The 23,959-nt window shown below is 41.0% G+C and overlaps 1 long non-coding RNA gene across 1 annotated transcript in view; it reads left to right on the top strand.

Annotated features, from left to right (window-relative positions):
* Positions 1-22,114, top strand: part of LOC119512670 — a 36,219-nt gene extending 14,105 nt beyond the window's left edge. The window contains exons 3-4 of the long non-coding RNA XR_005212429.1: positions 20,865-20,915; positions 21,944-22,114. This is a non-coding gene — a long non-coding RNA (uncharacterized LOC119512670). The remainder of the gene's footprint in view (positions 1-20,864; positions 20,916-21,943) is intronic.
* The last annotated feature ends 1,845 nt before the right edge of the window (positions 22,115-23,959 follow it).

The raw sequence follows: 23,959 nt of genomic DNA, 5'->3' as shown, positions 1-23,959 counted from the left end.
GCCTTCTCGCCTCCATGGTGGCTGCTGAGTAGTCACTACTTAGTCTTATGCTGTTTCCTTTGTATGTGGTGAATTGCTTTTCTCTTGCTGCTTTCAGAACTTGCTCCTTCTCTTCTATGTTTGACAGTGTGATCAGTATATGTCTCGGAGTGGGTTTTTTTGGATTTATTCTATTTGGAGTTCGCTGAGCATTTATGATTTGTGTATTTATGTTGTTTAGAAGATTTGGGAAGTTTTCCCCAACAATTTCTTTGAATACTCTTCCTAGACCTTTACCCTTTTCTTCCCCTTCTGGGACACCAATGAGTCTTATATTCGGACGTTTCATATTATCTATCATATCCCTGAGGTCCATTTCGAGTTTTTTCAATTTTTTTCCCCATTCTTTCTTTTATGCTTTCATTTTCCATTCTGTCATCTTCCAGGTCACTGATTCGTTGTTCAACTTCCTCTAGTCTTGTACTATGAGTGTCCAGAATCTTTTTAATTTGGTCAACAGTTTCTTTAATTTCCATAAGATCATCCATTTTTTTATTTAGTCTTGCAATGTCTTCTTTATGCTCTTCTAGGGTCTTCTTGATTTCCTTCATATCCCGTACTATGGTCTCATTGTTCATCTTTAGTTCTTTGAGTAGCTGCTCTAGGTGTGTCTCTTCTGGTCTTTTGATTTGGGTGCTTGGGCTTGGGTTATCCATATCGTCTGGTTTTTTCATATGCTTTATAATTTTCTGTTGTTTTTGGCCTCGTGGCATTTGCTGACCTTGATAGGGTTCTTTTAGGGTTTGTAGACCAGTTGAAGTCCTTATCTCTAATTTATCAGATCTACAGCTTCGTGGAGTACACTTTCTCTAACTAACCAGCAGGTGGCGTCCACGAGCCACCTGTTCTCCACAAGCCAGATCTCCCCTGCTTAGCCTTTTTGGTGAGTGGGGGAGTGAGTCTTGTGGGGCCCAATTGGTGTCCCAAGCTTGCGTGTGTAGTTGGTGTTGCCTGCCCTGTATGTGGGGCGTGTTTCTGGGCAGTCGGGGAGGGGGGGTGGCCCTAACAATCAAATCTCCCTGATGATCCTAGAGTTTTAACGCTGTTGCAATAGTCTAATCCTTCAGTTCAGTCCTGCCACAGTTTGTCTCTGCCACTGACCCACAAGTCTTTGGTATTGGCGTATGGCTCCTGAGACTTGCAAGTGGGCCCCTCTTCCAGGCTGTGCACCCCGGGTCCTCTGTTGAGGGATGACTGTGCTATGTCACAGGTGAGTGCCGTCCCCCCAGGGCAGTTCTGGGCTGCTGGGCTGTGTTGGGAGGCTCCCAGTCTGTTCAAATGATGGCTGAATGGGGCTCTGTTAATTCACACTGCTCCCCCTTCCCAGCTCTGGGACATTCAGCTGAGGTTGCAGGGAAGGCTAATGTCCACGCCCAGTTTTGTGGTGTGTGCCTGTTATTTGAAGCACTTCCGTCACACTGGGTTGTCTGGGGCAGCTCTGGGCTATGGGGCTGGCGATGGGCAGGAGTGTTTCCTGTCCACCAGGATGGTGGCTGTGAGCGGACACCCCCCTTTTCTTGGGAAGTTGTGGTGTTTAGTGAATTTTCTCAGCCACTGGATTATTGCCTTTTGTCTCAGAGCTCTCTTAGTTCTGCTCTTGACTTGACGTGCCCAAATTTCAATTCTTTGAAGCTTTCTGTATTGAGCTTCTTAGAGTAATTGTTTTAGAAAAAGCAAAAAGGATTTAAAAAAAAACAAAAAAAACAAAAAAAACAAAAAAAACGGCCCTCCTCAGAGATCTAATGGGTTATTGAAATGCTAATAGACAAAGCAACCAGGGCCATTAAGGAAAGATGCACAGGGCAGAGAGATCAGCCTTGCTTCGGGATTTGCATATGCGCCTCAAGGCCTGATCTCCGCCCTTCCCCTTTCTGTGTTCACCAGAACTCCAAAAATCCTCTGCTTTTATTTTGGAGTTTTTCGTGTTGTTTTTTTTCTATGCCTGTCTCCTCTCTGCTGGGCTGGCTGCTCTCAGAGTCTCTGGTGTCTGGTCTCAGTCTATCTATGGTTGGAGTTTGAATCAGTAGAATGAGTTTCCGATAAGAGCAGCCACTGCAATTCTCCCTTCTCTTTCCTGGAGCTGACAGCCCCTCCTCCCCCGGGACTGAGCCTGGCAGGGAGGGGCGCGGGTCCCCTGGCCGCAAAAACTTACAGATTTCGCTGATCTCAGCAGTTCCACGTTTTCATGAGTGTTGTATGAAGTATGCCCAAAGACAGATTGCTCTGTGGTGTCCAGTCCACGCAGTTCCTAGCTTTTTACCTACTTTCCTGGAGGAGTAACTAAAACATACAGCTCACCAGTCTGCCATCTTGCCCCGCCTCCTGATTTTTAACCATTTTAAAATGTATGATTCAGTGGTATTTATTATATCCACAATGTTGTGCTACCATCACCACCATCCATTACTGAAACTTTTTCATCACCCCAAACAGAAACAGTGCACTATTAAGCAGTAACACCGCGTTCCTCCCCCGGGCCTTCATAGTTGTAATTTACTTTCAGTCTTTATGAACTTGCTTGTTCTAGATATTTCATATAAGTAGAAACATATAATATTTATCCTTTTGTGATTGACTTATTTCACTTAGCATAATGTTTTCAAGGTTCATCCATCTTGTAGCAGGTATCAGAATGGCCATTCCCTTTTTTATGGCTGAATAATATTCCATTGCATACATATGCCACATTTTGTTATCCATTCATCTTTGATGGACATTTGAGTTTTTTCCATCTTTTGGCTCTTGTGAATAATGCTGCTGTGAACACTGTTATACAAGTATCAGTTTGAGTCCCTGTTTTTAATTCTTTTGGGTATATCTAGACGTGGAATTGCCAGGTCACATGCTAATTCTATGTTTAACTTTTTGAAGAACTGGCAAACAATTTTTCACAGTGGTGTCACCATTCTGTATTTCCACTAACAATGCATGGGGGTTTCAATTTCTCTGTATTTTCTCTAGCACTTATATTACATTAAAAAAATGATAGCCATCCTAGTGGACTTATTATATTCACTCTGCAGATGAGGAAATTAAGACTTATGGAGGTTAGTATGTTGCCCAAAGTCACTCAACTAAAGAATGGTGCACCCAGGATTTGAATCCAGGTGCATCTGATTCTACAAAATCTATGCTCCTGGTCACCAGCTATACTCCTTCTGTATTTGGAATTATTACCCAAGCATAGGTTTATAGGAACAGAATTACTGAACCAAAGGTCATGTATTTAATTATAAGTTTCTTAATACCTATTTCGACCAGCATGTTTTATCTCATCCTCAGGAACATTGGGTATTATTATTAAAATAATAGTTAAAATTTTGATTTGTTTTGCATGAAAAATAGCATCTTACTGCTTTTATTTACATTTATTTAATTCTGAAAAGGCTATACAATTTCCCACATAAAAAATTAATTGTAACCTCTCTTCTGAATTTTCTGCTTATGCTCTTTGTTCATTTATCTACTGAGAGCTTGGTGTGTTTCTTATTGACTTGTACGAGCTCTTTACATAATAAAGACATTAACTTTTGCCTTCAGTGAAGCAATTTTCCCCCCTCTGTTATTTGTCTTTCTATTTCTCTATGATCTTTAAAGAATTACAATGTTTTTTTCCCCATCTGCTTCTTGCGCAAAGATAAATTCATTTATTCAATGATGAATAGGACTTGGCTTGATCCTTAAGGACCCCAATAGAAATATTTATTAGCATTTATTTATTCAGTAAGCACCTGTTTAGTGCCTTCTTTATGTAAAGCATCGAGTGTGTGTCTCTATAGGGATGGGAGGGGAACAAGGAGAGGCTGCTTGCGCTTCAAGAATTTCAGATCTAGTTGGGGAGAAGGGTCAGGCACACATGCAAAATCATAAAACAACACAGGACAAGACCTTATGATAATGAATGTCAAATAAGTTGTACAGTTAGTGCCCTAAATTTAGGTGAAGTGGGACTCCAAGATTTCTTGAAAGACCACTGAAATCACCTCATCTTTGATTTCAGGCAGAGCTGGGTTTAGATACTGGTAGTGGCAGTTGTTTGCTGTGTGATTTTAGATAAGCTACTTCACTTCTGACCCTCTTTCCTGAGAGATAATTTTTGGGGTACAAGTAATGCCTCATCTTAGATTTAAATCTGAGAAATGCATGTCACAATGACACACGTTTAGGTAGTGGTGAATCTTAGGGAGAGATAAGTATTTTATTGGACCATTCTGGAGCCCCTAAATCATACCAAGTACAAGTTTACACTTTCCCCTGAATCTGTTAGAAGTCAAGTTTAGCATGTGGCTCAGGCTGTCCTGGTTACCTTATCTCACTCATTCATGTAATTAATATTTACTTGCACTTAACAATGTGCCAGACACTAGTGGTTATAGGGGCTACTTATGCTCCCTTTAGAGTATATAGACCTTATAAAAAACTACCCAAACCCAGCATAAAAAGATTTGCTCTCCAAGCAATTTAGGACCCATATATCAAAACAGGTCTTTTGTTTATTCTTAAATATCTATTGATAAATATAGTGATCTTCCAGTCTAAAACTCCAGATGGAAAAACTAACTAACAGCAAAACGGAGAGCTAAGAGAGGTGTGTGAGACAATGTTCTTGGAGACCATCTTTACCAGAAGGAGTGCAGCTCTGAAAGCTTCTTGCGAAGGCTGCCCCTGAGGCAAGTGCCCCTGGCCCACTGAGTATTGGTGATTATTGCTCCAGAAGTTGATGATTAAATCAAAGTGCATCCCTCTGTTCCCAACTTTTAGGCACACCAATCTGGCATCAATATCTGGGTTCAGCGAGGGTGTGACCCCAGGGTGGTAGTCACCCCATGTGCATTTCCCTGGTCTCTTAACAATAATAGATGTTATCAATTTAAAAATTTTTGTCTTATAGCAAATATATTTTCCATCTCAATAAATGTACTTCCACAGAATCATTCGTGATGGATACATAGTATTTTATTATACAGAATTACAGTAACTTGGCCAACCAATCTCTTAATGAATGTTTAGTTCACTTTAATAGTTTTCCATTTAATAATTTATAAAACCCAGTTTATTATTATTTTTCTTCAGTTGCTCTCTAGTGAAGCAGTACCAATATGAACTTCCCCTAGCAGTGTTGAATAATGCAGTTTCTCTGCACTTAAAGATATGCAATTACAATTTTAAAGATTGTTTGGCAGTATGACAGTTGGAAAATAGAATCTTATTTAATTTTCATTTCTTTGTTCATCAGAACATTTTTTATGTGTCTTGGCTGTTTGCACTTCCTCTTTGTGAATTGCCTGTTCATGAACTTTGCTCTTTTTTTGCTACTGATGTGATCATCTTTTCCTTATTGATACATAAAAGCTTTTTATTTATGCATACACCTTTAATTTTAAATATTAAGATTATTGTTAATGGGAAATGTGATCAACATGCAAAGAGACTACAAATATAGCAGTACCTTGGCTGATCTCCAGTCTTCATCTTCTCAAGTTCATTGTCTATATGTAAGTTAGAGTGAGGACTCTAAAATGCAAGTCTGATCATGTCATTCTCCCTTTAACAGCTTCCAATTGCACTTTAGATAGATCCCAATTCCCAAAGTAGAGTTTGCAGTCTTTTATGATGATCCTTCTTGCCTTTCCAGACTCACTTTTCCTAATTCTCTATCTCCAATTCTAAGAGCCAATCATACTGAATTACTTCTGGCTTCCAAGAAGTGCCAGCTTCTCTCTCATTTTTGAGCCTTTGCATGTGCTGTATGCTCTGCCTGGAATGCTCTTCCAAGCTTTCTTTTTCTGGTAGCAACTATTACTCTTTCAGGTCTTGGCTTGGACACCACTTTCTCTACATCAGTGGTTCTCAACTAGAGGCAATTTTGTACCAACGGAACCGTTGGCAATATCTGGAGACATTTTTGTTTGGTCCAACTGGTGTGTGTGTGTGTGTACGTGCACACACACACACACACGTGGTGCTATTGGCATCTTGCTGTTGGAAGCAAGGGATGCTGCTAAACCTTCTACAATGCACAGGACAGTCCCCCCCAGCAAAGAATTACCTGACCCAAAATGTCAATAGTGCAGAAATTGAGAAACCCTGCTCTGGATCTAGAAAGTTTTTAATAACCCTCTCACTGGTGCCCTGCCCACTCTGAAACTGGCTGGAGATCCTACCTGGGGCTCCCAACACCACCATGTGCTTACCACTTTCAAGCCCTACTACACTGTATTGTAATTGTCTTCTAGGATGCAAGCTCCTTGAGTGCAAGGAGCATGTGTTGTCATCCCAAGGCACAGCCCAAGGTCAGGAATATGGCTGGCAGAAGCAGGGTAGCATAGGATGGATTGAAGAGACAGAGTGCCTGGATTTGAATCCCAAATGATGACACATATTGGGTATGTGATCTTGGGCAAATTCTTAACCTCTCTGTGCCTCAGTTTCCTCTTCAGTAAAATAAAGATATTCTACCATATCGAGTTATTATAAATTGCTTAGAGAAGTAAGCTCTGTATCAAGGTTAAATAAAATAAAATCAATAAATACTTGTTGACTGAAGGCCTGGTACAAGCCTCACTGTTGGTTTGCCCATTTCTCCCATTCTTTCCCTCCTCCTGTCTCACTCAGCATGTAGTGATTTCCCCATAATTAAAAAGTTTCTTCTCTGTCTAGTTCGTCATTTTTCTAGGCTCATGTTATACTTCCAAGTATCTCTGTAGTCACGAGCTGCTAATTTTCCTGAAAAAATTTTCCTGTTTCTATTGTATAAAGGAACAAACGAGAGTGAGCTAAAACATGGGCTACAAACATACAAAGCCCACTCTGGAGACAATTTCCTTTTAAATAAAATGCGCATGTAGCTCCTTATTTCGTACGTGGAGTATACTATGGAGGCACTTTTAGAAATGAATCTGTTTAAGAAAGAGATAGATTTACACAAGGTACATGGAGCAGTCTGAAGCAGCATTGTGTACTATCTCAAATCAGCGGCTGCTGTTACATATTTGAAGTTAATTTGACGTTGAAGTAAACAAATCAAAGTGTGTTTATGAAATAATTAGGCCCTATTCTCAATGCTGTGGCTAAGAAGTTTTGTCACAATTAGTGATCAGTGGTTTTTTTTTTTGTTTGTTTGAAATTCCATAGCAACATACCAAAATAAAGCTGTTGTTATTACACTAGTACTTACGTAATTCCTGTATCTTGTAGGCAGCACATTTGAGGATGAAATCAACAAGTTCTTAGCTGAATCTCGCTCTCATTGTGGTTGTGAGAGTGTAATCTGGTTGGATCTCTAGAAATTTGTTTGAATGGGGGGAGGCTCTTTTTTAAGCATGGTCCAGTCTTCCAAAATAGCTTTAAAATGCATGTGCCTGCTCATTCTTTGCTTATATATGCATCCACCTTGTATGCTGCAACTTTCTTTCCTTGCCACTGGAGAGAAGTGGTTCAAGGGATTATGGAATGAAAGCCTCTATCCAGATCAACAATAGGAAACTTAACATGAGGAAACAAATTGCCATTTTTTGCCACTTAAAAAAAATAAAAGAATTAGGGGTATTTTCATGGGGACATTTGTAGACTTCCTGGAAGAGGGGATCAGAAAGGGGTTGAAGATGTGCTGGTAGGGTGGAGTGGAGACCACTTCCTGCAAATCTCCCTGACTTCATTCCCACCCACTCGAGGGGTCCTAAGACTGATTTAGTTCTTCTCCTACGCTGTTTAGGACATTCTGGTGTTTTCTCTGGGTCCTTCTGCAGAGAGCGTGTTTTCCTTCCCAGTGTTTCCTTCCTTACCCCCTGCATATAGTCAACTGTTTCTCTACAGTGTCCTGGTTCTGGAAACCTCTCACTGCTCACTTGAGGATCTTGGGTGATAGTGGGCGCTGTGTGGCTGTTAAACTCTGGGGTCTGCTGCTAAGTGTTATTTTAATTTATCTTCATCTAAATTCCTCGTAGAACAGCTTTTGAAACATGAGACTGTCTTATTAAGAGATACTTATTGTAGAGTAGAGTGAGCTTCACCTTTGATGAAGACAGAATGGGGAAGTTTGATGGTTTGGACAGCATTAGACAAAGAGAGTAATTAATGACTTAATTGCCTCTTCACCCTTTCCTTTTTAAGAAAAAAAAAGTTTTTCTTCTTTTCTTTCAAAGCTTACTAGGCTGAAAATTGGAATTTCCACTGCTATTTTACAGTTTAGAAAAAAAATAAATAGAAATGAAAAATAAACTGGGATCCAATTTTTCCTTTACATTTTCCTGTAACATCTTCCTCACTTTCTAGCAACACTATCTATTGATTCTACCTTTAGTGACTTTGGAAGTTGCAGCAATCTGTTTGTGGAGAGTTCAGTACCTTGTATGGATTTCCTTGTGTTAGTTTAAACACTGATAGGATATACGTGGCAAATTAATGAAATAAAAATAGCTTTGTCAATAAGCAGAAGAGAAGTCACTTTCAACATTTGTTCAGTATTGTTTCTTTTCAGAGCCTAGACAAAATTAGTGGGTAGGATTAAAGAATATATTCGTCTTTTATCCTGTGTTTGAGTACTTGATCACAGAGGCATGGTTTAATCCAAACATCAATAGCACCTCATCAATTCCGTCAGCGACAGCTGTCAAAGTGGACTTTGGGTTTGTTAGAGCTTTGTGTTTTTATCCTTTTTTAAGGTCATGGAGTATTTTCTTTGATTTTTGATGCTGAAATCTTCCTTAATCTTCTAAACTTGAAAAACATCTGTTAAGATTTAATGGGATGGCTTTTGTCTTAAAATTAGAGCCCGTCTTGCAGATCTCTCCACTTCCCTTCCCTTCTCTTCTCACCCCCCAATTTGGAAATCGGGAGCTGGGGCAGAGGAAATGAAGCACATGTCCCTTATCAGATGGGAGTGCTTCTGGGCAGTATTAGAATGAACACTGGGCAGGGCACATGGTGAATGCAGAATGCTGCAGGATGCTGGGAATCCAGGGTTCTATTTTATTCTGTTTCCTACTGACATTAGCAATTTCCCTGTAGCACATCACTTGTCTGAGCTCTGAGTGGCAGATTTATGGATCCTAGTGAATAATGAGACAAAAATGATATAAGGAAGAGAAACAGCTGGAAATAAGAATTTTAACCTTTTCCCGTAAGCCTTCTTGTTACCCGATTGCATTGTGTCAACAAAATTTAGTAGTTAAAATAGCTGGAGGTACAGTAACTGCATCTAAAAATATATGCCTCCAAATACGTACAGACAGCTGTCATGTCTGTTGACAGAATATATTAGTCATTATCCTCATCAGTAGACACAAAATCATCACAGTTATCGTAATGTAGGCATTTTGTACCACATAATTGCTAGTGATTTTGGAGGTCCTCTGATAAAGTCACCACCATTGTAATCGGATGCTTTCGTTTAGCTTGCTTTTCATATTCTTAACCTGGATGTTAACACTTCAGCTAGAGCTCTTCACAGAAAGCATTAAAAAGCTTCCATTGATTGCTCTAGACACATTCTCACCTACCCCTGGCAGGGAAAAATAGGCTGGGAATTGCTGTCCGAAACAAAGGAGGTGCCAGTATTCGAATCTGAACCTTCTATAAACATAGCATTAGAAAAACACGTCTGACTCCTGAGAACTGGACTAGAACCAGTCCAAGGATTTCTTGCCCCTCTTCAGAGGCAGGAAGGAATCCCCAGTTCAGAGCATGTGGGATTTAACGGCAGTAACAGGTTTTGGGAGTCAGAGGGAACTCCATGCAGCATTTAGGGGCTCTGTGACTTGAGGGAGCCTATATAACTGTTCTAGCCTCATGTTCTTAGTGGAAAATGGGGATGATCACCTTGTTGAGACATTCCGTGAAAGCACCTAGAATGTGCTTGCTCTGTAATAGCTAACTGAAAATATTTGTTTTTTGTCTTCTTTCTTCTTCCCCTTTCATTCTCTCCTTCACTGAATTCTTACCACCTTCCTCTCCCTGCCTCAACACATGCATGCCTTCTAGTTCCCTGTTTTTATTTGAAGGCTTCCATAGAATTGGTCCCAGATTTACTTATGAAACAGGGGTACTGTAGCCGTCTCAGCCATCCCTCCCATCTCCTGGCCATTTTCCAAACTGGGAAGGAGAGAATTCTCATTCTTATAAATGAGAACAAAATATTAATAGCTGTCACTTACTGTGTCAGGCATTGTGCTAAATGCTTACATGCATTATCTCATTTATCCTTATAGTGACCCTAAGAAGTAGGGATGATTCTTACCCCATTTACAGAGGAGGAAACTGAGGTCCAGGGAGGTTGAGCCATGGAGAGTGGAGGAGGGCCCAGGCAGAGGCAGCAGGTACTCCACATTCTTGGAGCAAGTGGGTCCAGAGTTGGTGAGCAGTCTGGAAGCCCATTAGCTACATCCTTGCAACCCGTTTTGACTAGACAGTTTCCCTGGGAGAGAGAGAGAACTTCCAGTCCCTCTGGGAGACTCGGGGCTGTTTCCTGGAGACTCAGTCCTTGAGTCCTCATAGCCAGGAGGAAGGGCTCCTGTGCGGCTGAGATGGAGCAATGCCCGCCCTTCTGGGAGGCCACCTCGCTGTTCACAGCATGAAAGGGGGGCCTGTCAAGGGTTGTTGTTTTTCCCCCTCTGCCTCTTCCTCCCACTTCTGACAAGGTTTTCAATTAGCAGCTTGTAGAGGCCCGGCCTGTGGTCCTCATTTCATGCAGTATGCATAACTCAATTCCCCAGGAGGGATTAAAGGGCAGAGGAAGAAGGGAGAAGGGGTGAAATAAAAGCCCCTTGAATTGAGTGATAGAAACATGCTGTGGGTACAGGCTGAGAAGAACGCCTCGTTTAAACTTATGTGGGGCCAGGGTTCATTTGGGAAGTGACCCTCGCAGAGATGAAAGGGGCTGCTGCTGCAGGGTATGGGGCCAGCCACCATGCTGGTGGTACGTTCCTCAGCCCCATTTTTGGATTCTGGTTGAATATACACAGAAACTGGAGCAGGTAACTGTGCAGGCCTAGCAGTGCTAGGAAAAAATCAATTCCTTTCCTTTTTGGGAGGTGAAGGAATCTCCCAGATCCCTGGCAGCTCCCCTCTCTCTTCCCTGTGGAAGGCCTGGTCGTCTTGAGACCTAGACTATTTATTTACTGCCTGGGCTGAATTGAACTAGTGCCCTCCTCTCTTTCCAGGGCAGGCAGTTGTACCATTGTTTCTCAGAGGTTCTGCTGCCTGGTTCCTCCTGATGGCCAGGCTATGTATGCTTCACCTGCAAGCCACATTATCTTTCTTTTTATCTGTTGAAAACAGTCCAGCTGGTTTAAGAAAGAAAAAGTCAAGATGCAAATACTTGCAAATACAAATGTTGCACATGTGCCATCTCCCTCCGATACAAGGCTCATGATTCTCCTAAAAACAAGAGCCCCTTGAATTGAATGATAGAAACGTGGCTGAAAAGAATGCCTTGTTGAAACTTATGTGGGCTTAGTCATCTTCTGCAAAAAAGATGATGGATAAAAAGCTAAATTCTGGGTTCTAAATGGGGATAAAGAGGATTGTTTTAAAAGATATTGTGAATGGCCTTTAAATCCTCTATGTGAGGTTTATGTCTTTTTCTTAAGTTGCACAGATACAGTTTGCTGTTAAATAGAACTATGGGCCCGGGTACATTATTGGTGGTGGTGCTGAGGGGGACTGATGTTTGGATGGGTCAGATAGAAGATGTTCTGGAATTCTGGAGGCAGGGACACACCTCTCTTTAACATGCTTGAGAAGCCTCTGGGGAGCAGCTACTGGCTTGTAATGAGGAGTAAGGCCCCTGGCCTGTTTTGTGAGAGAAAACAGAAATGAAAGTAAAAGCTCTGGATGACTCATGATGATACGTGAATTTGAAGTCATCCTAAAAGTTTTTTCTCCTCATGAGAGCATATTTCATCTCCCTCCCCTCCCCCTTGCTCCTCATCCCCTCCCCTCTCCTACTCTTCCTTCCACTCCTCCTCTCTTTTCCCTCTGTCCTTATCTTTTCTCTGTCTGTCTTCTGTCCCTTCCTCCCTCCCTCTTTCTTTCTCCCTCCCTCTCTCTCTCTCTGCTCCCCTGGCTAAGCAAACACATCCTCTTTCCCAGCCAATTTCTTGTCGAGGGCTGCTGGAGTAACTAATTCTCCACGAGGTAGATCTGAATTATCCTGTGTGGGGCATACAGTCCCGTAATGGCAACATGTGGAAACAGGTCCTTGAATAAGCTGAACTTAAGGCCGCCCCCTGCCCACATTTCCTAGGTGAGCAAGGTTGGATTACGGGCACAGGCTGACCTCCGTGTTTGGGGCCAACTCCAGGCAAGAATTGCTTGTGCTGAGGACCTTGAGAGGGAACTACAGGGAGGGTGTAAGTAAAAACCTGCCTTGCAGCAAAGAGCAACTCCAAACCTCGACAAGGTTTTCCTAGACACTGTTTCAGCTTTTAAAATGTCTTGCAAATGAGGCCTTTCCTGTCTTGGATGAGTGGGCTCTTCCTCCTCCTGCATCTGACAAATGTGCCCCTGCCAACTGATTGGGAAGAGGGCAGGAAACCCCCACTGCCCAGGGCAGGCTGGTTTGATGGGGCATTATTCATGAGGGGGTTTGGGTGTCTCCAATAGTAAATACACTTGATGTTGTGAACCTTGTACGTAAAAGGCAAAGTATCACGGTTTCCTCTGAATTCTTGAGGAAATTGCTCTCATATACAACACCAACCTTTGGCTGTGTGACAGAGACGGAGTGTCGTTTGCATGCCATTACCAGGCTGTAAAGTCTGGTCAGGACTGCCTTTTCAGAGTTTCCAATCTTTTGGGATCCTTGGAGGGTCACCCTGTGGGTCAGGTTTGTTTAGTCTGGCCTGTAATGGTGTAAAGTGGCCTTGACTGCTCGGCCTACCCAAATAATGCCCTATCTGTTTGATACTTCAACAGTCCCTCTAAGTTGTATATATGTTTCACTTTCTAATATTCAAGGCAGAATCAGATTTCATTGTTAATAGAAGGCAAATTGCTTCTAAAAACAACTCCATCTTGCTTTGAAAATTAGCCAGAGTTCTGAGGGCCCCTGCATTTTAAGGGATGATCGACATTTTCCCTAGGAAAATCTTACAATGCTGTTATGGTTCTTTATGTGCATATCCACTCCTTGCATCTCTTTTAAGATATTCTTATGAACAAATGCTATTTTTTGAACTTTTTATTGAAATATAATATACATTGGGAAAGCTGCACATACCATCAGTGTACAGTTAATTTTCACAGACTGAACACATCCTAGCAACTGGCCTCCAGATCAAGAAACAGAACATCATCTGCACCCCAAGAGTGCTGCCCGCTTCTCAGTGTTCCCTCCACTTGGACATATTCACTTTTTACTTTCTCCTGTTTGCAATTTACTGAAAGTTTTTTATATTGCAACTTATTCCTCTTTTCCCATTGATGCAATATTCTCTGAATTGTCACATGCAAATCAAGAGAAAAGAGCTTGTAATAATAGATAGTGCTTTTCTAGAATACTTTGAATACGGTGTTGCAATGTCCTGTGAGCTTTGCCAGCTTGTCAATACCTTTTTAAAATGGGCTTCATTTTTATATGGATCCCTCTAGAAGTTGAATTATTCTCTTTTAAATATTTCACACAATAAAACCTGGTTTCAGAAGATTAGTCTAAACGGCATGGATCTGTTTGTTTAACTCACACCCTAGTTTTGTGAAACACCGGAGAACCCACTTTATAAATGTTATATAGTTAAGGCCTTGGGGGCAGAGAGGATAGTGGTAGAAGAAAGATGCTCATTACAAAAATTATTTTTTGCTCAGAGGCTTTTAAGAGTAAATAGGTTCTCCTCCTTAACCCTTCTATTTCAAAGAGAATCTTGTTTGAAGCCCTATAGATGGACTTGTTTTTTTTTTTTTTCTTTCCTTGTTAAAAACTGTTCCATTCCTTTCTTCCTCTCGGCTTCCAGTGCAGCTTGCATTACAGCAACATAAATAAAAAGTTACATAAAATTATACAGCCCTGTGTAAAGTAGTTTAAGCAAAATGTATTTTATGGCAGGTTTTATAGTTTCACCAATTAGTTATTAGATTTTTTTTCCATTTTTAAATTCGATACCCTATGTGTGTGTTCTAAAAGGTTTCTTCCTCCCCTTTCATCTCTTTATCAGTAATAGGGCTGTTTAGATGATTTTCTTGTTTCATGAAGGCATTTCATTACAGCCTGTTGCTAGATTTGGCAAAGCAGGTCCCCTGGGGGAGAAGCCTGGGTTGGTCCACTTTTAAATGAACCAAGTTTCTCCCCCTGGTTAACACCGGGTGTGTCCGCCTCAGCCTCTGGGCCGTCTCAGGCTGAGGGCAGCAGCAGGCAGGCCTCGGGATCTCCTTGCAGTGCTAGACCTTAAGCTGATAAAGCCTGAGTTTTTAGTAACTTTCCAAACATTCCTGGGGAGTGAGAATAATAGAGATTTACTTCTGCCAAAATTTAATCATGCAGAAAAAGTGAAATTTAGATCAGCATACAGATTATTTTTTAACATGATCGCTCCACAGTGGAGGGCAAGAAAGCCAGAAGCTGCATGCGGAACACAGCTGAGTCTAGACCATTGCAATTTGATTCATTTAGGGGAATTGTATTAGGTTTAGGCCTTGGCCTGGGGTGGGCTGTTCTGTTTGGGAATGCATGATGTTATAGTGTCAGGCATGTCACAGCCAAGGCATTCTGGTATTTATGTTGGCTTCAGATCTAGCCCAGAGTACACAGCAGGCTCAATTTATTGCTACTTTAACTTTGTTTAGTCATGGAGAGGCTTTATTTATGTTGGTAAATTTCAAACAGTGGCCAACAGTGAAGTGCACAATGAAAAGGCCTGCAAGATTCATCATGGATAAATCACCTTGTTGCTGAGTTTCTTTAATTAAGGAAAAGCCCTGTTTGTTGATCCCTGTGGTTGCTGGAAGGAAAGCAGGGTGGGGAGTGCTTTGATTAATCCATCTATCAGCCCAGCTTTGGAAAGTGAGTCTCCTGTTTCTGATTGTAGCTGGGCAAAAGACCTAAATAAAAATTTATCTTGTCAAAACCTATGGACTAACTGAAAGCAAATAAAGAAGTTTTATGGCATCCACATAAAGTTAAATAAATAGTGAGAAAGTGCAGTGAGTCCTATGGACATTTTTCAGTACAGTACATGGCTGTTCTTTGGGGAGAGCTCATTAACTAAAAAAAATTACCTTTAATGGGCCACTCATTATCGTCATCATCAAATGTTTCACTTGTCTAATGTTCCAGTGTTTAATACCTGATTAAAACCAAAGACTGGGACTCAAGACTTGGTGGTGTTGGAACTACTCAGGATGGAAAGCATTGTAAGCAGCATTATGGGTATCAGGGGATCTTTTTTTATTAATCTCTCTAGGAGGTAAGTCGACTTTTCTGGTGATGACAGAGTATGGGAGGCAACAGGGTAAAGCTTTTCATGTCCAATTGAGCAAGGGGCCTCATCTTTGGTTGTACTTACCTTTCATGTGTAAGATTCCCTTTACTGGGAATAGTCTAAAAAAATATATTGAGTTTGGAAGGCTCTTTTCACCAACTGCAATTACGCAGACTTGAGCTTAGGCTCATGGTAGACTACATTTTTTTTTTCTGGTTAAAAAATGTCTTTGCATCAGACAAAAGACAACAGCATGTGATGGAGAAGGCCAATATTGTACTAGAGTGGGTTTAAATGTATTCACTTCTCCTTTTTAGGTTATGAAAAGGGTGCTCTCTTAAAATCAAGCTTTGGGATCCATTCACAGAAAAGTGTGATTGCTCAAGGGTCAAGTCTTGGGACATGGTGCATTTGGCAATCAGCCCCTGTCTATGCAATGGAGCTGTACGATAAACAGCGGTTTGGGGGAATAAGGAACATTTGAGAACCATCTCCTGGGGGATCCTGGTGCCAGGCTCCTACTTTGACACATGACATCTTCGTGTTGACAGAATAAAGCTGCTCTTAGATGTTAGCTGATGATTTTGCAAGTTCCTGGCTCTTTTCCTGCATCCTGCCATTGTGCCCTGTTAATGGGACTGGGCTCCCCATGACAGAGGATGGTAGTTGTGGTGATGGTGTGTAAGTAGGAGGGCTGCCCTGCTAAGGTCTCATTAGGAGAGATGGGGATGAGGGAGTGATGGCGGGAAGCATTCTGAGCTAACCAACTGAATCAGAATCGCTAAATTTGGTACGCTTCAGGCTCTCCCAGATGACAAAGTCTACTCCTTGAGTCTGTACTGCAATGCTGGCTATTTCAGCTTTCTGGCAGACCTTTCATTGGTTCAGTAAGACAAAAACATGCTTAGATATGGGACAATTTCAGTATAGAAGTGACAATATGGACTGTAGAATTTGGTCATAACTTGATACAGAATTTCCAGCCACTCCATATTGAATCTATCTCATACGTTTCCTATCTTCTTCTTTGGTTCCAAGATATAATTCAAGGCTATCTTAGCATCACCTTAGTTTGTTCTCTGTGTGATAACAAATGCTTTTTCCCAGCGTGGAGGTCAGAGGTTAACAATGGGGCAGCAAGTTCTTGCCACAGATCTGGCAGACACAGGGCAGTATGGAGACCCAAAGATTTATGTAACTGTGAGATCAAAAATGAGGACTCCTACAGGGTACTATCATAAATGTCATTGTTCTTTCTTTCCAAGCTTCTGCTGTGGGGCCAGTCTAACATGCTCTGGGTGAAATCTAAGGCAAGTGCCATTATTTTTTGGTTACCCCGTGATCTTTAGTTTGCAATAATGTTCTTTTCTCAGGATTATAACAGTGGTTTACAACCCTGACTGCCCATCAGAATCACCTTCCAACTAGGCATGGCTATGCAGATCAGTGCATGTTGAGTAGAAGTCCTGTGGGAAACTTCCAGCAAAAGTCTTTAAAGGGAGAGAGTATGCCCTTCTTCTCACCCCCCTTTCCTGCTGGATGGAATGCAGATGGCTGGTCTAGAAGAGCCATCTTGTTCCAGAGCTAGAAGTGGCACATTGAGGAGGTAGAGCAGCATCTGTAAGGATCCTGGGTCCCTGATGAGTGCTGAGCCACTGTCCACATATTACCCATTGAAACGTTCATGTGAGAGATAAATAAACTTCTATCTTTTAAAATCCATTATAATATATTATAGGTTTTCTGACACTTGTAACTGAGTCTAATCCTAATTAATTCAGAATTTTGTATCTGAAATGGAGTGCTGCATGTGACAGAATGTAAAATATGTGGCATGAACTTAGGCAGATTATGCACTGTAAGGACACAGAGTATTGCAGGCTGGAAAGATGGTGACCCTGTTATGTGGTGGCAAAGCGTTTGGTCAAATAGTCATCTGCTATACCTTGGAAGACAGACCACATGTTAGTGGAAATCATAGGAAAAAGGTCAGAATGTTGGTGATGTTGGCTGCTGCTTGTTCCTTTTAGCAAATTCCTAAGAGAGATGAATTCAGCCTAGAGCTAGCTAGTCTACAAGCAGAGATGGAAAGAAATACAGCTTTGCTAAGGGAAGAACTCTGTGCCGTGGATTGCCTTGTAATATTACTGAGAGTCTAGCAATTTGGGGTCATTGAAGAGGTGGTTGCAAAATGTCAGCCTTGTTAAGAGATGAGAGTATGGTCCCAAGCCTTTTTCAAGAAACTTCCTTTGAAAGTTTCCTGCTATACAGTGGGAAGCAGCCTGGCTGGCTACAAAAATCAGGACCTATTCAAGCCTTTTGTTTCAGCTGCCACCAGTTGAGAAAGGGACATGGCCAGAACATAGGCCCGTAAGTTGAAGACCTGAGTCATTAGGCTTAAAAACTCTGTCTGGATGAGATCTTTGGTCAGTTTTCAAACAAATAGACTAGAAGAAGCCTACTAAAATTTTGAGGAAATTGTATTGAAAAAAGAACAGCCATGAGCATCATCCTTTACAGCAATCCCTGGGTGCTGGAGCCTATATTAGCAGGAAGAGAGTCATAATCTCCATTGCCCATTTTGATGTGGTCAAGAGGATGATGGATAAGGAAGAAACTTCCAGAGGGCATAGGCAGGGCTAGGCTCAAGGGAATTATTTCAGAAAGGAGAATGGGAGACTGCCAGATGGTCTAACCAAGGGACCAACTTACTGTCACAGAAGGCAGTATTTGCTATTCCTGCCCAGTGAGATATGACAGTAGTTACTGACCAGTGACTTCTGGCATTTCCCATTCTCCCCATTTCCAAATGGGAGATTTTATTGGTGTTATCTCATATATATTTTTATGACTTCTATTTTAGGCATGCTATGGAAAGCTAGATTAGTGTTAGTTCATAGCGCGCCTGACCATTAAGGGCCACATCTGGGCTTGATGGAGCAGACTGAGCATCACTCACAAATCCTGGATTTGAGCTGAATGCAGTTACTGCCTGGGTCATTCCCTTCTTTCATGGAGGGTATGGGTGTGTTCTGTGTATTGTAAGAAGGATGTATATGGATACTTTGGGGATTCAAGGGGAGGATTGTAGCAAAAACAGCTAGTTTTCTCTCTGTATCTGTTTTCTTCTTCCATGGGGATATAACCTTATCTTTTTAGCTGGACATATGGCTTCTCAGAATACAGCCTGTATTTTCTGATCTCCCTGGTAACTAGGGGTAGCTATGTCACCAAATTCTGGCAATGAGATATAAAGAGTGTGTATGAAACTTCTAGGAACTGTCCTTAAAAGGAGGGCTGGTGCCTTTTAGCCTTCTACTGGTTGGAATGTGGATAGAGTCATAGTAGCAGCCCTAAGCCACTAATTTAATTTTTGTTTCAATAGAGAGAAATGCAGATCTTCCTTTTAGAAGTCACTGTTGTTTTGGGGTTTCACTTAAAGTTGAATTCAGTCTTTTGGAGGGTGTTGAGGCAGCATGCACACTAGCTGAGGAACCAAAACCTCTCTCTAATCTCCAGCTTCCTCAATTTTGACGTCTTATACCATTGAGGACAAGGGTGACAAAACTGTTTGTCAACTATTTTCTTTACAAGTCTTGCATAGGTGGCTTAACGTTCTGCTTTGAAAAGTGGGGATAGCTGGCATCTGTTTTCTTGGTGCTACTGGGGAAAACGAGGCAGAAGGACTCCCATTTTAACATCCCATTACCATTATGTATATGAAACCAATAGTTTCAGAGAATGTGTACTCCAGTTAAATGATAAATTGTGTGACATACTGCAAATGTTCAAAGAATACAGAGAATCAAGAAATTATTGTAGGCTGAACTAGTCGGAGAAGTTTCCAAAATATGGAAGACTCAAAGTGTGTGCCTCGATTAGAAGACAAAGGATGAGCAGTGTAGGGGTGTGTGTGTGTGTGTGTGTGTGTGTGTGTGTTATGCATGTGAGAGTGAGGCAGCTCATTCTGCACAGGGGAAAGCACTGAAATAGGAATGTGCATAGTCTGGGTGGGACTCTTTCTGTGCAGTTTTATAGTTCTTGGTGAAACTTGATCTCCACATTCCTGGTTTTTCATTTTTATTGCCTCTTAGTGTTGATACATGAACTGCATTAGGGTGGCTTGAACACATACCAGCTTTATTGATGGAAAATATTTATGGGAGTTTTGCAGGTATGGAAGACACCATTGTCTGTCTTCCCCACTGTCATTGTTCCTAGTTGCCTGCTAAAAGATTGCAATTTTGTTTTGATACCAGGCAGCTTTGTACTTAAGGGGAGACTAGTACCCACTCCAGTCCAGAGGGGTCATCCTGATGACTCCAAGTCAAGTAAGGGAATCCCATTATCCATGCTAGTGGTTGGTATAGAACTTGCATGCAGTGCAGTTCTGGCCAGTGAGTTGCAAAGAGAAATCTTCTGGGGGCTACAGGTACTTCTGGGATAGTTTTATTTGCTATTTAAAAGGGACATTAAGAAGAGATATTCTCTCTTCTGAAATGTTTTGTGAGTTTGTGATGCTTAAAACATCCACAGTCATCTTGCCACACTGAAGGGACAGGGCCAAGTACAATAGCCAACCTGCCTGGGAGAGCAGAGAAGAAAGATGGAAAGAACCTGTGTCCCTGATGGTGTCATTGTGTTAGGAATTAACCAACTCTGAAACTGCTTGACATCCAGACTTCTTGTTATAGAGAAGATACACCCCCCCTTTTTTTTAAACCACTTTATCTTGTTCTTTTGTCACTTGACAGATACACCAGGGTACTGCTCCCTGCTCAGAAACAGGGCCTCAGTTCTTTTGCCCCACATTGGTGCTATGTCAGTGCTTCTGCTCTTCATGAGACCATCTGGACAGAGCTGCCTCCTGCTGCCGCCTATGCTGCCACCACTCTGACCTCAGGGGAAATGAATTCTGCTTTTACCATTGACTGCATCTTCTCAGTTATAGGACTGGTCCTCCCTTGTAATTCCTGACAGTACAGCAGAGACCAGGATGTAACTTAGAATAAGGTATCTCCGAAGGTTCATGGTCATGGAGGAGAGGTGTATGTGTAGACAACAGTTTACAACTGTGGCTCTGGCTCAGACCCAGACAGCTCCCATTCTTATTCCTGCCTTGCCTGGGGCAGCTTAACTACTTCCTGCCACACTGCTGGTCCCAGAGAGAGTGGAAAGATTTCCCTTATCTTAGGCCTTTTGCTATATGAAGTGTGGTTCAAGGGTCAGTGAAGACCTATCACTTGGGATATTGTTGGAGAAATGCAGAATCTCAGGTCTTACCCAAGCCATTATAATACTGAATTATGTCTATATTTTAATGAGATTTCTAGATGATTTGTATGTGCATTAAATTTTAAGAAGCTGCTCTAGTCTATGGCTTGCCTCTTGAGTACTCATTTCCTATTCTAGATTTGAACTCTACCCAAGATGGTTGACTGTGGGAACATCTGTATTTTCCAGGTAAGACTCTACCATCACAATGTTGTAGGGTAGCTCTTTAACTCAACAACACAATCACACAACCCCAACACCAATACATATGCTAAAATCTAGGTTCTTCAGTTTTTAAAAATGTCAATTATGGGGCATCACCAGCCCAATAAATACCAGGTAGGGGCTAAACCAGTTCCTTTATATTTCCATATTCTTTTATTATAAAAGTAATGTTAAAATATTAGCATCTGAAAAAAATGAATTTTATATAAGTTGACATTATCTTTTTATCCTGTCTACATAATACTCAATTTTGACATATTTGATTCCATATTTTATGACATAATTCTATATTGTACATTTTCATTCACTATTATACCCAGGTAAGCTTCTGTTCTGTCATAACCTCCCATAACCTGTATTTTCTCATCCTTATGCCCTGAGATAATTAATGTTAAAATGTGATCTGTTTTTTTGCACACTTTCCTCCATCTTTATACAAATATATACAAACATATATGTCAGTTTTGGGGTTCTTTTTTTTTTTCTTTCCAAAAACAGGATTGTTTTAACTTATCCTTTTGTTATCAACTTGTTATCAACTTGATTTTCTTTTCTTAACAATACATTGTGGATATCTCTCCAGGTCAGCAGATACAGAAATAACTCATTTAAAAAAAATAGCTGCATAACATTCCTTAGTATGGATGCAGTATAGTGTACTCAACTATTCCCTCATTGATGGATATTTAGGTTGTTTCCAGTTTTTCCAGTTAAATGTTTCCGTATAGATATAGTCTTATGAACTGGCGCTTTTACTTCTAAAGACAGATTTCTAGAAGTGAGATTGGTGGGTCACAGGGCATATAGGTTAGAGTAAGCTAACACAAAAACAAATAGACCCTGGAATGTGTATTATTTCAAACATAATTAGACTAAACAGTCCAAGCTAGTTCCAGGTACGCGAAGTCTCTGCTCCACATCGTCACTCGTGGCCTGGGCTGCTGGGGCTCCGCTGCCTTCAACAGGTGATTCCGGTGTCTCCCCTGTGCTAGGACTCAGTCACCTGCTGCAAAGGAGTCTGGAAAATGTAGTTTAAGTGTGTCCGGGAAGAAGAGGAATCAAGTTTTGTGAACAGCTAGCCAGCTTCTGCCACAAAGAGTAAGTGTACTTTTAATTTAAATGTGTATCACCAAGTCATTTTTGCAAATGTCTGTTACAATTCCCATTCCCGCCAGCAATATATGAGAGTGCCCACAACCCTGAATTCTTGCCAGTGCTGGGTGGATCATTCTTTTTAATTTTTCCAAATCCAATGGATGAATAATGGCATCCAAGTATTACTTTAATTTGCTTTTCCCAGAATATTAATGTTGAGCCTCTTCTCATAAATTTAACAGCCATCTGGCCAATTATTTTAAGTCTTTTTTCATTTTACTATTTGTTTTCAATTTGTCCTACCTGTTCTATGTTCCATTCCTTTTTGCCTCCTTCCTTGACTTCTTTTAGATAAATTATTTTTTATTATTCCAACTCTGAGATGGAGAAGTTTATTAGAAGGTGCTCTTAGGTTTAACACCAGTGGAAGGGAAGGAAAGAAAGCAGGTTTGGTGAAGGGAGAAGTTGGGCTGCAATGCAGTTTCAACAAAAGCCTAAAGCTATCCCCAAGGGGCCTCTGAAGCAGGATGGTCCGTCAGAGTTGTTCTGGGTATGAGTGCAGGGCCAGGCCTTTATGTCCAGACACCCACCAACCAGTATTCCAGGGATGATCTGGAAAAGAGACCATGTCCTTGGGTAAGTTGCCCTCTTCAGCTGATGGCAATTTCCAAAGGGATGTGATAACTGGGGGAATAGGTCTTTAAAGTGTTGAAGAGAGGGATGGGGTGCTATAGAATAGATTCTACTACAGATAAATTAGTACTTTTACCACTTTACTGGCAATTCAAGGACTGTAGAACACTTTAACTACACTTGACCTCTCCTACATTAGTGTAATTACTGCCATTTATGTTTATTCTATATATATTTAAAATCCCATAAGATGTTATTATTATTATTGTGTTTATATTATATATTCATTTAGATTTACCCGCATACTTAACCTTTTTGTAGCTCTTCGTTTGTTCCTGCATCTGTGAGCTTCCATTCGGGATCCTTTTCTTGTTTTTAAAGACTCTATTCAGAATTTCTTTTAGTACAGGTTTGATGACAATAAATAATTTAAATTTATCTTTGTCTTAAAACATCTTTATTTCTCATTGTTGAGGAACATTTTCATTGATGTAGATTCCAGGTTGGCAGTTGTTTTCTTTCATCATAAGATGTTATTTTGCCTCCATTCTTTTTTTTTTTTTTTCCCTCCCACTGTGTGCTGGTTTGTATATATTTTGTCCTCCTGAAAAAGCCATATTCTTTAATGCAATCTTGTGGGGGCAGATTGATTAATCTTTCTGATTAAGATGTGGCCTCTTGATTTTGTGTTTCCATGGAGATGTGACTCACCCAACTGTGGGTAATACCTTTGATTAGATTATTACCATAGAGGTGTTACCCCGCCCATTCAGTATGGGTCTTAATTAAATCACTGGAGTCCTGTAAGAGCTCACAGACAGAGGGAACTTGGTGCTGCAGCTGAGAGAGACATTTTGGAGATGACGATTGAAAGCACTTTTGTTAACACTTTGGAGATGCTGGTCCACAGTTTGCTCCAGAGAAGCTAAGAGAGGGCAAAATGCCCCAAGAGCAACATTTCAGAAAATGCTATTTTGAAACACTACCTGGGAACAAAGGAAGAAGATGCCAGCCATGTGTCTTTCCAGCCGATAGAGCTGTTCCATATGCCATTGGCTGTTCTTTAGTAAAAGTACCCTATTGTTAATGCCTTAGTTTGGACACTTTTATGGCCTTAGGACTGTAACTTTGTAACCAAATAAAACCCTCTTTATAAAAGCCAATCCATTTCTGGTGTTTTGCATAATGGGAGCATTAGCAAACTGAAACACTAAGTTACAAAGTTTATTTCTTTTTGGCTATAACAGTCATTATCTCTTACTGATCATAAGTTCTGATTG

This window comes from Choloepus didactylus, chromosome 17 (genome assembly GCF_015220235.1).
Source record: "Choloepus didactylus isolate mChoDid1 chromosome 17, mChoDid1.pri, whole genome shotgun sequence".
Taxonomy (NCBI): domain Eukaryota; kingdom Metazoa; phylum Chordata; class Mammalia; order Pilosa; family Megalonychidae; genus Choloepus; species Choloepus didactylus.
This window is presented reverse-complemented; position numbering and strand designations above follow the sequence as displayed.